Below are 17,639 nucleotides of genomic sequence, written 5' to 3'. Positions count from 1 at the left end.
ATTACGCGTCAACGAACTCAGAGTAGCAATATCCTGACTTGCTGGCTGTTGAAGCACAGGATTATAATAAATTACCAATTCGACGAGGCCTTGGACAATTTGACCTTGTTTCAAGCTTTATTTCGTTCTCCCCAACTCTCCCCGTGCAGACCTGCAAAATTGATTTGATTAATAAAATATACGAAATAAATTTCACGCAAAAAAAAATTAGAGCTTTTGTATTCAAACTGTATTTAAGGTGTTCATTTTTGGTTCAATTTGATTATAACCATTGATGTACGAACCATATTCTTTGAATTATAATTAAATTTGTTCAGATCAAATCAGGTATTAATTTATCATTTGAGATTCCTTTCTGATTTTCCATTATCGAGGCTTTGCAGTCATCTACTAAAATTTACTATTTACTGTACTTTTTTTTGCTACCATTTCGATATTTTTTTTATTTCTGCAACTAAAAGCAACTTTTTTGTGAATTTGCACTAGTTTCAATCCGTTATTAATTGAAATAAAAAAATTTATATTTATTTTCTTCAAAATAATCAGAAATCAATTATTATCAAATACATATTTTTGTATTTAAATATTTGTTAAATAATTGAATTCCTTAGAAGAATTATTTTGTTATTCATGAAAATAATTGAATTCCTAAAGAAGAATTTTGTTATCTATGAAAATAATTGAATTCTTGCGATGATTTTTATCAAAATTTTTTTAAATAATTGAATTGTTCTGAAGAATTTTATTATTTCTGAAAAAAACTTGAATTCTTGTGAAGAATTTTATTAAAATTTTTGAAACTAGGTAATTGAATTTTTAAAAAAATTTTATTAAAATTTTTGAAAATAATAAGCAATATAATAAGCAACTGTTATAAATACTTGAAACTTTAATAGCTTAAAATTTGGATCGAGAGAAATTTGAATTGACTAAAATTTGATGAGATTGAATTTTTTTGAATTTTTTTTTTTTTATTATATTAATTGAAATTAATAAAATTAAATTTAGTACCAAAATTGTTATATATTAATGAAACAAGGTGAATTGATAATTTCTGAATTTCTGATTGTTTCGAAGAACATAAATATTAATTTTTTTTATTTTAACTATTAGCGGTTCTAAATTTTCAAAAAAAAAAAAACAAAAAAAAAACAAAATTTGAAAAAATAATTGTTTATGTATATTAGAAGAATTTTATTCGGAATTTTTAAAAATGATTAGATGTGACTGTCCGCGACAAAAGGGACCTTAGCTCCATGTAAATACATGGGAGCTAAGGTCCCTTTTGTCGCGGACAGTCACAGATTGGAAAAGAATTTGAAAATAAAACATTCTCCATAAAATTCAATTTTTTTTCAAATTTTAATCAAATTCTTCAAAATTTATAATTATATTTTTAATTTTAATGAAATTTGTCGAAGAAAATTCAATTTTTTTTGAAACTTTAATAAAATTCTTCGAAAGAATTCAATTATTTTTTTTAAATTTCAATAAAATTCTTCACAATTTTATTAATATATTTCCAATTTTAAAAAAATTTGTTAAAAGAATTTAATTCTTTTTGAAATTTTTAATAAATTTTCACAAGAATTTAATTATTTTTACAATTAATAAAATTCTTCAAAAGAATTCAATTAATTTCAAAATTTTTAATACATTTTCGCAAGAATTCAATTATTTCTATAAAAAAAAAATCCTTCGACAGAATTTAATTATTTTCATTAATAATAAAATTCTTCGCAAGAATTAAATTATTTTTTATACAATTTTTATAAAATTTGTCGAAAGAATTCGATAATTTTTTTTTAATATTAATAAAATTCTTCGCAATTTAATTATATTTTTAATTTTAATGTAATTTGATATTATTGTTAAATCATTTAATGTAATTTGGCTAAAGAATTCAATTTTTTGAAGCTTTAATGGAATTTTCCGAAAAAATGTAATTATTTTTATAAAAAAAAATACTTCGCTAAAAATAAATTTTTTTTTAAATAATGAAATTCTTTGCTGAAATAAAATTATTTTTAATATAATTTTAACAACATTTTTTCGAAAAAATTCTAATAATTTAAAAAAATTGTATTAAAATTCTTTGTAACAATTCAATTATTTTTACAAATTGTAATAAAATTTTATACACGAATTAAATTATTTACGATTCAAAATTTGAAATTTAAAAAAATAACATTATTTTAAATCAAAATTTTACGTTTTAAAATTAAAAAACAATTAATTTTCTAACAAGAATATTTTGTTTAATCAATAAAAATTAATTTCAAATTTAAGAAATTCCAATTTCATAAATTTGAAAATTAAAAACATTTAAAGAGAGAAATTTTTAGAAAAATTAGTTAATAAGAAAGCGAAAAAAAAACTAAATTAAAACTACAAGCGGACATCCGGAATATTATAATTGTAATGATTATAATAATCAGTTTAACAAAATTTGTAATCTATCACAAACAGAAATTATAATTCGTCTGCCTCTATGCTTTCTTCAGAGCGAGTCGCACATTTACTCTGCATTCAATGAAAAGAAAATAATTTCAAATAAATGTTGACACTAATATTAGAATAACATATACACAATGTAACTGAGCAAAATACATTGGATATTTACAGGATATTCTGGGTGAGATTTGAAGAGGTAGATTGTACAGAGGCGAAGCAGTGAAATTGACATCGAGGACTGACAGGAGAGAGCTGTCACTTTCATTTTTATTTTGTCTAGGACTTTGGAGTTTCGATATCGATTGTTGGGGAGGAAAATACAGAAGCACGTTGAGTGTGGCGACGGCACACTTGTTACAATATTTACAGAGTCGTCCCTGAATCCACCCCTGTAATCGACCCCCCGTCTGCGAGTGACAAGTGTCCTCTCTCTCTATCTATCTCTCCCCCTAAAATAAGATTCCACCCTCTCCCAAAATTCAACCCCAATCGTTTCAGGAAGTACATATTCTGAGAGGTGTCATCTTCCTCTCAACCGATATCGGCGCCATTATAATATGGCTCTCGCTTCTTGATGAATAGAAGTACTGAGATAATCGGAGATTACTCTCTGGATATAATATAATTAAAAAATCCATTGTGAGAGCTGAAAAGTTGTACCGCCTCTGGCAATTATAAATGAAGATCTAAAAAATACGATATTCAAAGTCAAATACAAGATTTAGAATGAAGTAGAATTCAAAGTGAAATTTTTCTAGCTCAACACTCAGGTTAAAAGAAATGGAATTAGAAAAATAAATAAATTAATATTCAAATTAAAAATTTATTTTCACAAAATTCCTCGCAGAAATTCAATTATTTTCAATGCAATTTAATGTTAACATATTTCTTCAAAAGAATTTGATAATATTTAAAATTTTCATTAAAATTCAATTAATTGCAAAAATTGTAATAAAATTTCTTGAAATAATTAAATTATTTTTATATAAATTAATAAAATTCTTCAAAATAATTCCATTATTTCCAATACAATTTAAAATTAAATTTCTCGAATGAAATTAAATTTGATTAAGCATGTTCCAATCAATTTAAATGATTTCAAACATTGTAATAAAAATTTATGCAAAAAATTGAAATTTTGATAATATTTTTCATAACAATTGAATTATTTTCTATACAATAATTATAATTAATATTCCTCGATAGAATTCAATTATTTTCAAAAATTTTATTAAAAACTCTGTAAAACAGTTCAATTATTTTAATAAATAATAAAATTCTTTAAAATAATACAATTATTATTGTTAATTACATTCCTCGAATAAATTTAAATATTTAAAAAAATTTTAACAAAAATCTTCCAAAGAATTTAAATAAATTGAAAAATTATATAATAAAATTTATCGACAGAATTTAATTATTTTCTTAAAAAAAATGCAATTCTTCTTTGAAATTCATTGATTGTCAAAAATGTTAGTAAAGATCTTAGAAACAATTCAACTATTTTCATAAATAGTAAAATAAATAACTTATAATAATTTAAAAATTTTCAATTTTAATTAAATTTCGTTTGAAAGAATTGAATAATTTTTGAAAGTTTTAATAAAATGCTTTCTAACAATTTAAATAATTTCAAAAATTTTAATAAAATTTTATGTAATTGTTTATTTTGAAAATTATGACTTTCGATATAAAAAAAATTTTGTTTCTGCAAAATTACGCAAGAATTTAAAAATCTACCTGTTTTTAGGAAATTCAAAATTTAAAAGGGGTCAATTTTTTGAAAATAGCTGAATTTTTTCGAAAAAATTCCATTAAAATTGCATTAGGTACCTAAATACTTAAATTTCTGCGAAAAATTTTATTATTTGTCTCTATGAAGAAATGTATTTTTTACATAAAATCAAAGTTAGTAAAATTGAATTCAGTTTAATTAATTTAATTGAAATATTTAAATACAAAGATTTTTGTAAAATTTAATTATTTTCCAAATTTTTAGTTACAATTCTTTCAAAAAAATACAATAATAAATTAAAAATAATTTTTTGAAGTGAAAATAAAATTCTGCGTGAAATATAAAATTTATTTTAGTAAAATTTAAGAAAAATTCCTTTTTTTCAATTTTTTAAAATTATTTTCGTGAATTTTACTATTTTAAAAAAATGTTAATTACGATTTCTTACATTTTTTAACAATTTCTAAATTAAATTACTCAAAACTTAAATAATTTTTGTCAAACAAATGTTTAAAAACTTATTATTTATTTTAATTGAAATTTTAAATAATAATGCTTCTTTTTAAATTATTTTGAAATATTATTGTATTTTTCGAAGAATTGTAACTAGAAATTTGGACAATAATTAAATTTTACACACATTTTTGTATTTAAATAATTCAATTATCGTTGATTTCTAATAAGAATTGATTTAAAAACGAATTTTAGTTAAAATTTTGAAAAATAATTTGTTTATTTATTTAAATTAAAAATTTTAAATGATATTCTTTTTGAAATCAATTCTTATTAGAATTCACCAAATATTGAATTATTTAAATACAAAATTTTTTGTAAAATTTCATTATTTTCCAAATTTTTAGTTACATTTCTTTCAGAAAATACAAAAATAAATTAAAAATAATTTTTTAAAGTGGAAATAAAATTCTGTGAAATATAAAATTTATTTTATTGAAATTTGAGAAAAATTCCTTTTTTTCAATGTTTTAATATTATTTTCGGGAATTTTACTATTTTAAAAAAATTTTAGTAATGATTTTTTACATTTTTCCAGTCTAAATGAAATTTTTTAAATTTCATTAAATTTTGTTCAATAAATATTTGAATAGTTATTGTTATTCATTTTTCCAACAGGAATTAAAATTTCAAAATACTTTCAATATAAAACCTTTTTAAATTATAATTATTTCTAAAAATTAGAACTGCAATTCTTCCAATATTTTTAAAAATTTGAAATGGAAATATTCTTTTTTAAATTAATTGTTATCAAAAAAAGTTCAACGAAAATTCAATTATTTAAATACAATAATAAGTGACAAAATAATTAATTATTTTTATAAATTACAAATTTAACTCTACTTATGGAATTTTTTTTTTAATTTGGAAAAGAAAATTCATAGACTATTTAAGATTTTCAATAATTTGATATTTTTTTAATACTTTGGATAAAATTTCCTTACTTTAATGGTTTATATTTTGATGAACCTCTTTCTACATTAAAAAAATATATAAATATACTTTAAAAAATTGTTGGGAGTGAAAATACGGAAAGAGAAAATACAGAAATCTGAGTTGGAAAAAGAAAAAAAGTCATATATAGAAAAAGTTGGGAAAAAACAGTTGACAGTCGGAAATCGGAAGTTGGTGTGTCTGCACAAGTGCAGCATCGCTGTCGGCTTGGGTCAAGATTGCGATCTATCATTGAATGTTTGTGGGGGTTGGAGCAAATACATTGAATTTATTTATTACTGCCGTATCCAAGCCCCTTGTATATACGCAGAAGGGAATCCACGCCTGGACTGGCAATCACTACCCCTGGGTCACCATTAGCTAACCATATGATTATTTCATAGCATCCCATAGGGGTGCATATCTTTATCTATGCGGAGTTGAAGCTATATATAGGGACTTCAAGTTTTATACTTTATTGTCCCCTGCCATTCAGTGCGCCTCATACGATTTCGCGCATTCACTCTGCTCGCGCATTCGTAAAGGTTAAATAGATTTAAATCCCAAATTAAGTCGCGGGAGTAATCCTAATTATTAACTTCGAATTAGGTTCTCTATTTTCTCTGTTACATTGTCGTTTTACCATTATTAGTTCCATTAAAGAGAATTCTTTTCTTTTTTTGTGCACTTCTTTTATTCCTTTCCAAAATATATTTCCAAAAAAGTTAAATATTATAAATTTCAGAAAATTATTTAATATTCTGAAATTTATAACATTTCTTTCTTGTCCTAAATTCCTTGACTTTTGAAGATATTTCAGATTCAAAATTATAAAAATTAAGATACAAACTAATTAACTAATTATTTATAATTAATTCTAATTTATTCTAATTTATTATTTTCACAAATTTTAATAAAATTCTTTGCGAGAATTCAATTTATTTTTTTTATTTTTACTTTTATAAATAACAAAATACTTCACATGAATTCAATTAATTTCAAAAAAATTGAAATAAAGAAAAAATTCAATTATTTTGAAAGATTTTAATATAATTCTTCGAAAGAATTTAATAATATATTTAAAATTTTTAATAAAATTCTTCTGAGAAATTCAATTAATTGAAAAAATTGTAATAAAATTTCTTGAAACAATTACATAAATAATAAAATTCTTCAAAATAATTCAATTATTTCAATATAGATACAATTTTAATTTAATTTTTCTAAAGAATTTAATGATACTTAAAATTTTTAATAAAATTCTTCTGAGAAATTGAATTAATTACAAAATTTTTTAATAAATTTTCTTCTTTTATTATTTTTATAAATAATAAAATTCTTTAAAAGAATTCAATTATTTTGAATAAAATTTTAAATTAAATTCCTCGAATCAATTTAAATTTGATTAGTAAATGTTCTAATCAATTCAAATGATTTCAAACATTATAATAAAAATTTAAGCAAAAAATTGAATTCATTTTATTAGTTCTATTAGAAAATTACGTTGTTTTCTTTTTTTGTGTAAATCTTTTATTCCTTTCCAAAATATATTTCCAAAAAAGAAATGTTATAAATTTCAGGAAATTAATTTCTTTTTTGCCCTAAATTCCTTGACTTTTGAAGATATATTTGTGTACTAACTTATTTCTTTTTTTGGACAAAATTCCTCGACTTTTGAAGATATATTTGTGTAATAGCTCTAAAATATTGGAACTAATTTTGACGAAACCTGAAACAAAAACAAAAAGAAACGTAAATTAATTTGAAAACATTTTGGAAGATTTAGTTATACTCTTTTTCAAAAAAAGAATTATAAATTGAAAAAAAAATTTTTATTCTAATTTAATAAATTTTATTTTATTTAAATTTTTGAAAATCATTGTATTTTTTCAAAGAATATAATTAAAATTTTTAAAAATAATTGAATTCTTTAAAATAATTTTATTATTTATAAAAATAATTCAATTCTTTAAAAAATTTTTTTAAACTTTCCGAAAATAATTGAATTTCTGCAAAAAATTTTATTTAAATTTTTGAAAATCATTGAATTTTTCCAAGAAATTTTATTCAAATTTTAAAAATAATTGAAATGTTGCGAAGAATTTTATTATTTGTGAAAATAATTGAATTCTTTTGAAGAATTTAATTAAAATTTTTAAAAATATTTTACTGAAAATAATTTCTTCTTTTTAAAAGTCAAGACAAAATTTCCTTCTTTAATGTAATGTAATATTCGACTATATAATAATTTTCGTAACTGCGTGAATAATTTAGTTTTCTGTCAAGTCACACCACACAACTCATTGAAATTTAAATGAAGACATATAAATCGATTATTGTTAATATCAAAAATAAACACTTAAGCTTCAGTTTCACTTGTTCGCAAACGAAGTAAGAAATACAATGGATGAACACGAACGAAAATAGGGTATCGCACATTTGTGATGATAGGTCCGGGATTAAATAAATTCGCTAAATAAATGCAACGGGATGCACACGGCTTTTGGATTAGAATACTTGAATCATACTTAGACCACTTTCCTCAATGAGATATAAGATTACGTGTGGCGCCCCAATACCGTATAATAACATGAATAATATTTCGAAGGGGAGTTTTCGAACTCGTGTCATTTGGAGTAATATTCCAACCAGACAACACGAATTCGTTCCGCTCGACGATTGTTCATCCTGATAATACGATCTGACATATATTCACAGAAAATTACCCCTAATAAAATTATATTTTAATATTTTTCTTTTCACTCTCCGCAAAGTTACGCCGTAACTCATTAGTTGTTATTCAATAAAAAAAAAAAAAAATTTCTTCCTGACTTTCAATATAAATTTCTGATTTGAATGTTTCGAAAAAATAATAATTTAAAGTGAATTTTAAAAAACAATTTGAATTCAATTCATCATTTTTAATTTTAATCAAATTCTTCGAAGAAATTCAATTATTTTCAAGTTTTTTTTATAAAATTCTTCGCTAAAATTCAATTATTTTCAATATAATTTTCGAAGCAATTTTATAAATAGTAAAATTCTTTGAAAAAATTCAATTATTTTAATAAATAATACAATTCTTCTCAGGAATTCAACTATTTTCAATACAATTTTAATAAATTTTTCCTGGATAATTCAATTATTTTTAATAGTTTTAAGCAAATTCTTCGAAGGAATTCAATTATTTTCAAGTTTTTTTTTATAAAATTCTTCACAAGTATTCAATCATTTTCAATACTTAAATTTATAAACTAATGTATTGAAAGTCATTTAATTCTTGCAAAGAATTTAATCAAAAAATTTTAATATAATTAAATTCATGCGAAAAAGTTTCTTGAAACTGTTAAAAAAAATTAAATTTTTTTAAAGAAATTTTATTAAAATTATATTGAAAATAATTGAATTCTTTCGAAGAACTTCTTTTCTTTTTTGTATATAATCAATTTTAGTAATAATTGTAATTAATAATTTTATTATTAAATTGTATTAAATTTTTTTGGAAATAATTGAATATTCTTTGGGGAAATTTTATAAAGATGCTAATAAAGATAATTGAATTTTTATAAAAAATTTTATTACAATTTTTTTTTAAAGAATTGAAACCTTTCGAGAAATTTTATTAATATTTGGATTGAAAATAATTGAATTCTTAAGAAGAATTAGATAAAAATTTTTGAGAATAATTGAATTTCTATGAAAAATTTTATTAAAATTTTAAAAAATAATTGAATTCTGTCAAAGAATTTTATTACAATTTTTAAAAATAATAATTAAATACATGCGGAGAATTTTATTGATTGTGAAAATAATTGAATTCCTGTAAAGAATTTTATTAATTGTGAAAATAATAGAATTCTTTAAAATAATTTTCTTTATTTATGAAAATAATTTAATTGTTTGCAACAAAATTTAAATACTTTCTAAGAATTTAGTTAAAATTGAAATAAATAATTGAATTCTTAAAAATTTTTTTTTTTGAACATTTTTGAAAATAATTGAATTCTCTTAGAAGTTTTTGATAAAAATTGATTTAAAAAAAATTTATGTTCAAATTTTGGAAAATAATAAATTGAATAACAGAAGCGTTAAAGTAGGATTTTTTTGAAATAATTAAATTTGGAATTATTTTTAAATTATAATCTTTGAAAATTTTAAATTGCTGAAAAGTTATAAGAACATTGCAATTTTTATGTTTAAAAATTTTTAATTTAATATTTTTCTACAAAATTATTAAAATTTTGGATAATTTTATTTAAAAATTTTGAAAAAATAATTGTATTTTAAAAGAATTGCAATTGTAATTTTTAGAAAAGAAATTTAACAAAAATGATTTAAGTTTTTATGAATTTAATTTAGAAAAGCAAACTTTTCAAACAATTGTAAATTTTGTCAAATTTTATTGAAATAAATTTTATATCGTATATTTTTTAAGAATTTTAAACAAAAATTTGGAATATAATTAAGTTTTCCAAAAATTTAGAATTGAAATTATTCAGAATAATACTCTTTAATTGAGTGCGAAACCTGTATTAGTTATTTTTTTCCCTTTTCGATAAATTCAAATTCCAATTCGATAAATATATAGTTTTCAGTGTCTACTCTGGATGATTCTATTTTCCATGCGACTAAAAAACTAAAAATTAAAATTAATCAAGTAATAATTGACTCGAATAATTTTTTTCGAGTAATAATTTACTTGATTAATTCTATAATTCAATAAACAGAACATTTCTGAATTTAATACATATAAATGAATGAAATTTTTGTAAATAAAGATGACACGAAGATAGCCGGCTAGTTATGATTAGGCACGACAGTTGGTCTTCCTTTGTAGATATCCAACTTTGGAACTATGCTTTACACTTTACACATTGAAATTTTGTGTTTGTATTGGGGCACAGGCGTAAATTCACATACAAGGTTATAAAAGGGGGTGGCGATAATACGCACTGACAGCACGCACCCTTAGTACTCTGTCGGGCACTATACCCGGCCAGAGTACAGTAGTCGGGACGTGGGGCTCCAAAACTAGTGGAGAGAAGTTAGGGGGGTCGAGAAAGACAACATCAATACATATATAATTTCATACGTGTATATATGTTTTTGTATATGAATAACAAACCCGATAGAATGAGCATCGCGCTCAACTTCTGTCTTTTTCACTTTTTTACTCCCTCTTTCTCTCTCTATGCAGAATTACCCACTGATGTTATAATCCTCTCGTGTTACGCCGTCACACATGCTATCCCTTAAGCAATAGTTTCTCTCTTCTCTCCCATATGCACATTTCACAGCCTGTCAGCTTCACATCATTCAGATCAAGTGCGTGCTTGCAATACACACAAGTATTTATAAATAAAAGTCTTACAAACATTATTCAATTTCATTTAAAATTTCTCCTGCAACACAAAAACATTGCGAAGCAAAAAAAAAAAGAAATGCTCAAACATATGTTACACATTCAATCACAATTGACTTGAATCAATAAATATTTCACTGAAATTATTCTTCTTTTTATATTTATTCATTCATTCATTCATCGAAGGAATAAAAAAATTCTCTTAAATTAAATTTCATGAAATTAAAATTCTATCGAACGAATTCTAAGGCATATTGATGTGCTGCGAAAAAAGACAGAAAATTCGAATCATGTGAATTAAACCAGAGTTTCCACAAAAATTTAATTTTGATTTTTCCTGACTTTTCCCAAACCCTAAAGAATATTCTGATTCACTATAAAAGTATTAGATGGGCAAAAAAGTGTTCTATTACATTTATTTACGAATTTTTTTAATTGTAAAATCATTCGAAAACATCAATAACTTCATTTTTAAATAAATTGAAAATAAACAACTTCTAAGAATATAAATATTTTTGTGAAGAAAACGATCACTCTAAGTCTTCGACTCGAAGTGATCGATTTCTTCACATTTTACAATAATTTTTTTTACAAATAATTTCAAACATAGTTCAATTAAACTTTTTAAAAAAAAAAAATTAATTCTACAGAATTCTTAGTTAAAAGTATGTTATACTCAGATTTTCAAAGATTTTAATTTGAAAACTTTTCAAAATTTAATTATTTCTATAAATTCATGCTGTAACGCATTTAATATTCAATTATTATCTAAAATTTTAACTAAAATTCATTTTTGAATCAATTTTTATTAGAAAATTCCACGAGAATGTAATAATTTAGATACAAAAATAAAAAAAAATAAATGATTTTGAACTTCTGCGAAGAATTTTATTTCTTTTAAAATTAATTGAATTCTTGTGATGAATATTGTTATTTATGAAAATAATTAAATTTTATTAAAATTCCTGAAAATCATTGAATTTCTAAGAAGAAATGTTGTATTTTTCAAGATACCTAATTAAAAACTTAACGAGAATTTAAAAAAATTTTGGACTTCTGTGAAGAATACTATTATTTTTGAAAATAATTGAATTCGCTTGTGAGGAATATTGTTATTTATGACAATAATTGAATTTAACAAAGAAATTTATTAAAATTTCTGAAAATAATTGAATTCCTGTGAAATTTTTATTATTTATGAAAATAATCGTAAGTTTCCTTTCCGTTAGCAAATTATCTGCATTCATTTGTTTGTTTTGAAAATTTAATTTTTTGGGTTAAGTATTGGCATTTTTTATATATTTTTTAATGTCAAACTTTTTAATGTGGAAAATACTTTACTTATTAAATTGTCTCGACTCTTTGGTAAAAAATCTAAAATTATCAAAAATTCAAAAAATTTCAAAAATCCGTTATTCTTAAAATTCAACATTTTTTCCTCTCTTTTATGGGATTTAGCTTTATTATTTTTGTGCTTTTGGAAAATACTTTACTTATTTAATACTCTCGACACTTTGGTAAAAAATCTAAAATTATCAAAAATTCGAAAAAATTCAAAAATCCGAATTTCTTAAAATTAAACATTTTTTCCTCTCTTTTATGGGATTTAGCTTCATTATTTTTGAGCTTTTGGAAAATACTTTACTTATTAAATTGTCTCGAATCTTTGGTAAAAAATCCAAAATTATCAAAAATTCGAAAAATTTAAAAAATACGTTTTTCTTAAAATTCAACATTTTTTCCTCTCTTTTATGGGATTTAGCTTCATTATTTTTGTGCTTTTGGAAAATACTTTACTTATTTAATACTCCCGACTCTTTGGTAAAAAATCTAAAATTATCAAAAATTCGAAAAAATTCAAAAATCCGTTTTTCTTAAAATTCAACATTTTTTCCTCTCTTTTATAGAATTTAGCTTTATTATTTTTGTGCTTTTGGAAAATACTTTACTTATTAAATTGTCTCGACTCTTTGGTAAAAAATCTAAAATTAATGAAAATTATCAAAAATTCAAAAATCTGAATTTCTTAAAATTCAACATTTTTTTCTCTCTTTTATAGGATTTAGCTTCATTATTTTTGTGCTTTTGGAAAATACTTTACTTATTAAATTGTCTCGACTCTTTGGTAAAAAATCTAAAATTATCGAAAATTATCAAAAATTCAAAAATCCGAATTAAATAAAATTCAACATTTTTTCCTCTCTTTTATAGAATTTAGCTTTATTATTTTTGTGCTTTTGGAAAATACTTTACTTATTAAATTGTCTCGACTCTTTGGTAAAAAATCTAAAATTATCGAAAATTATCAAAAATTCAAAAATCCGTTTTTCTTAAAATTTAACATTTTTTCCTCTCCTTAATGGGATTTAGCTTAATTATTTTTGTGCTTTTGGAAAATACTTTACTTATTTAATAGTCTCGACTCTTTGGTAAAAAATCTAAAATTATCGAAAATTATCAAAAATTCAAAAATCCGAATTAAATAAAATTCAACATTTTTTCCTCTCTTTTATGGGATTTAGCTTTATTATTTTTGTGCTTTTGGAAAATACTTTACTTATTTAATACTCTCGACACTTTGGTAAAAAATCTAAAATTCGAAAAAATTCGAAAAAATTCAAAAATCCGAATTTCTTAAAATTAAACATTTTTTCCTCTCTTTTATGGGATTTAGCTTCATTATTTTTGAGCTTTTGGAAAATACTTTACTTATTAAATTGTCTCGAATCTTTGGTAAAAAATCCAAAATTATCAAAAATTCGAAAAATTTCAAAAATACGTTTTTCTTAAAATTCAACATTTTTTCTTCTCTTTTATGGGATTTAGCTTCATTATTTTTGTGCTTTTGGAAAATACTTTACTTATTAAATTGTCTCGAATCTTTGGTAAAAAATCTAAAATTATCAAAAATTCGAAAAATTTCAAAAATACGTTTTTCTTAAAATTCAACATTTTTTCTTCTCTTTTATGGGATTTAGCTTCATTATTTTTGTGCTTTTGGAAAATACTATACTTATTTAATACTCTCGACTCTTTGGTCAAAAATCTAAAATTATCAAAAATTCGAAAAAATTCAAAAATCCGTTTTTCTTAAAATTCAACATTTTTTCCTCTCCTTAATGGGATTTAGCTTTATTATTTTTGTGCTTTTGGAAAATACTTTACTTATTTAATACTCCCGACTCTTTGGTAAAAAATCTAAAATTATCAAAAATTCGAAAAAATTCAAAAATCCGTTTTTCTTAAAATTCAACATTTTTTCCTCTCTTTTATAGAATTTAGCTTTATTATTTTTGTGCTTTTGGAAAATACTTTACTTATTAAATTGTCTCGACTCTTTGGTAAAAAATCTAAAATTAATGAAAATTATCAAAAATTCAAAAATCTGAATTTCTTAAAATTCAACATTTTTTTCTCTCTTTTATAGGATTTAGCTTCATTATTTTTGTGCTTTTGGAAAATACTTTACTTATTAAATTGTCTCGACTCTTTAGTAAAAAATCTAAAATTATCGAAAATTATCAAAAATTCAAAAATCCGAATTTCTTAAAATTCAACATTTTTTTCTCTTTTTTATAGGATTTAGCTTCATTATTTTTGTGCTTTTGGAAAATACTTCACTTATTAAATTGTCTCGACTCTTTGGTAAAAAATCAAAAATTCGAAAAATTTCAAAAATCCGTTTTTCTTAAAATTTAACATTTTTTCCTCTCCTTAATGGGATTTAGCTTAATTATTTTTGTGCTTTTGGAAAATACTTTACTTATTTAATAGTCTCGACTCTTTGGTAAAAAATCTAAAATTATCGAAAATTATCAAAAATTCAAAAATCCGAATTAAATAAAATTCAACATTTTTTCCTCTCTTTTATAGAATTTAGCTTTATTATTTTTGTGCTTTTGGAAAATACTTTACTTATTAAATTGTCTCGACTCTTTGGTAAAAAATCTAAAATTATCGAAAATTATCAAAAATTCAAAAATCTGAATTTCTTAAAATTCAACATTTTTTTCTCTCTTTTATAGGATTTTGCTTCATTATTTTTGTGCTTCTGGAAAATACTTTACTTATTATTAAATTGTCTCGACTCTTTAGTAAAAAATCTAAAATTATCAAAAATTCAAGAAATTTCAAAAATACGTTTTTCTTAAAATTCAAAATTATTCCTCTCCTTAATGGGATTTAGCTTCATTATTTTTGTGCTTTTGGAAAATACTTTACTTTTTTAATAGTTCGACTCTTTAGTAAAAAATCTAAAATTATCAAAAATTCGAAAAAATTCAAAAATCTGATTTTTTTAAAATTCAACATTTTTTCCTCTCCTTAATGGGATTTAGCTTCATTATTTTTGTGCTTTTGGAAAATACTTTACTTATTTAATAGTCTCGACTCTTTGGTAAAAAATCTAAAATTATCGAAAATTATCAAAAATTCAAAAATCCGAATTTCTTAAAATTCAACATTTTTTCCTCTCTTTTATAGAATTTAGCTTTATTATTTTTGTGCTTTTGAAAAATACTTTACTTATTTAATAGTTTCGACTCTTTGGTAAATAATCTAAAATTATCAAAAATTCGAAAAAATTCAAAAATCCGATTTTCTTAAAATTCAACATTTTTTCCTCTCTTTTATAGGATTTAGCTTCATTATTTTTGTGCTTTTGGAAAATACTTTACTTATTATTAAATTGTCTCGACTCTTTGGAAAAAAATAAAAAATTATCAAAAATCCGAAAAATTGAATTTCTTAAAAAAATTTAACATTTTTTTTCTCTTTTATACCATTTAGCTTTATTATTATTTGAATTTTTATTCAAGAGAAAAAATGGAAAACTGAAAAACTTTAGAATTTTTTAAAAATTACAGGCCTTTTCCATGATTTCCCTGATTTCCAGAAGCCTTTTAAAAATTCCATACCATTTTCATGATTTCCATGATTTCCAGATTCTGTAGGAACCCTGCTTTTGTCTGACTTTCTTCTAAATTATCGAATTCAGTGATTTCTGGGGTGAATTTGGTTAAGTTGTAAAATGATTAATTTCTATTTGAATTCGTTTTTTTTTAATGTAGAAAATCTGATGTTAATTTAATTCTTTTTTCGTTATGCACGGCAAAAAATATTTAGCTGGATGAACTACAGATTTCACTTTAGTAGCAAAATTATTCAGTGCTTCAATTAATACTTTCGTTATTCTAGAGAAACTTATCGCTATTTCAAGTAAAACTTTTTTCATTGTGTAATAATTATTATTTCTTTAAAAAGTATTTAATTTAAAATGGCTTTATAAAATAAGCAATGCAAAAGATGACCCAGATACTAATTGTAATTGTTCTAGCCATAGTTTAAGTCTATAGTAATGTAAATTCTATTTAAATTGAGACCATTTAGTGAAATTATTTGAATTTTAGTTAGTTAAATCTCTTTGTTAGGTTATAATAATTATTTCTTTAAAATTTTTTAAATTGTTTAAAATAAGCAGCCCTATACAACATTCCCGCGCGCTTGCGCGCGGATAGTTTGGCTAGTTTATGAAAATAATTAAATGTTTGCGTAGAATTTTATTAAAAATTTTTTTAAACAATGGAATTCGTTTGTAAAATTTTATTAAAACACTTAGATACTAAAAATCATTAAATTGAGGAAAATTTTTGAAAATAATAGAAATTTTGCCAAGAATTTTATTAAAGTTTTATAAAATAATTGAATTTAGGAGAAGAATTTAATTATTTTTGAAAATAATTAAATAATTATAAAAAATATTGTCAAAATCATTAAATTGAGGAAAATTTTTGAAAATAATTGAAATTTTGCCAAGAATTTTATTAGTTTTATTAAATAATTGAATTTAGGAGAAGAATTTAATTATTTTTGATTATATGAAAATAATTCAATTGTTGCAAAGAATTTTATTAAAATTTCTAAAAATGATTGAATTATTTCAAAGAATTTCATCAAAATATTTTTAAATAATTCAATTCTTTCAAAAAATTTAATTAAAAACTTATTTATAATAATTAACATCTAATAAACAAATTTTATCAAAATTTTTGAAAATAATTGAATTCTTTGAAGACATTTTATTAAAATTGTATTGAAAATAATTGAAATCCTGTGAAGTATTATATTATTTATAAAAGTAATAAAATATTAAAGAATAAAATTTGTAAAAAAAGAAATTGAAATTTTGCCAAAAATGTTATTAAAATTTTTGAAAATAATTGAATTTCGGAAAAGAATTTTATTATTTGTAAAGATAATTGAAATTTTTGAAAAAATTTCAAGATAATTGAATTTTTGCGATGAATTTTTTTATTTTGGAAAATATTTGAATTTCGGAGAACAATTTTATTATTTTTGAAGATAATTGAGGAACTGGATCGAAGAACCGGCTCTTCGCTCGGACCGCACGCGCTTATACCAGTCGGGTAGGAGTGAGTGGCCCAGAGGCGCTCACTGTCACCCGACTGATATTAGCGCGTGCGGTCCGATCGAAGAGCCGGTTCTTCGATCCAGCTCCTCAATTGGAATTTTTGACAAGAATAAAATTGTTAAAAAATTTTGAAGATATTTGAATTTTGTGCGATGAATTTTATTATTTTTGAAAATAATTGAACTTCTGCAATCATTTGTAACTTCTCAAAA

General features: G+C 21.9%; 1 protein-coding gene across 1 annotated transcript in view; it reads left to right on the top strand.

The window, feature by feature from the left end:
* Positions 1-17,639, top strand: part of LOC122509473 (S phase cyclin A-associated protein in the endoplasmic reticulum) — a 76,872-nt gene that overhangs the window by 33,779 nt on the left and 25,454 nt on the right. The window lies entirely within an intron of this gene.

Source organism: Leptopilina heterotoma, unplaced genomic scaffold (assembly GCF_015476425.1).
Source record: "Leptopilina heterotoma isolate Lh14 unplaced genomic scaffold, ASM1547642v1 Lhet_60, whole genome shotgun sequence".
Taxonomy (NCBI): domain Eukaryota; kingdom Metazoa; phylum Arthropoda; class Insecta; order Hymenoptera; family Figitidae; genus Leptopilina; species Leptopilina heterotoma.
The sequence above is the reverse complement of the archived record's forward strand: the minus strand, read 5'-3'. Positions and strand labels throughout refer to the sequence as shown.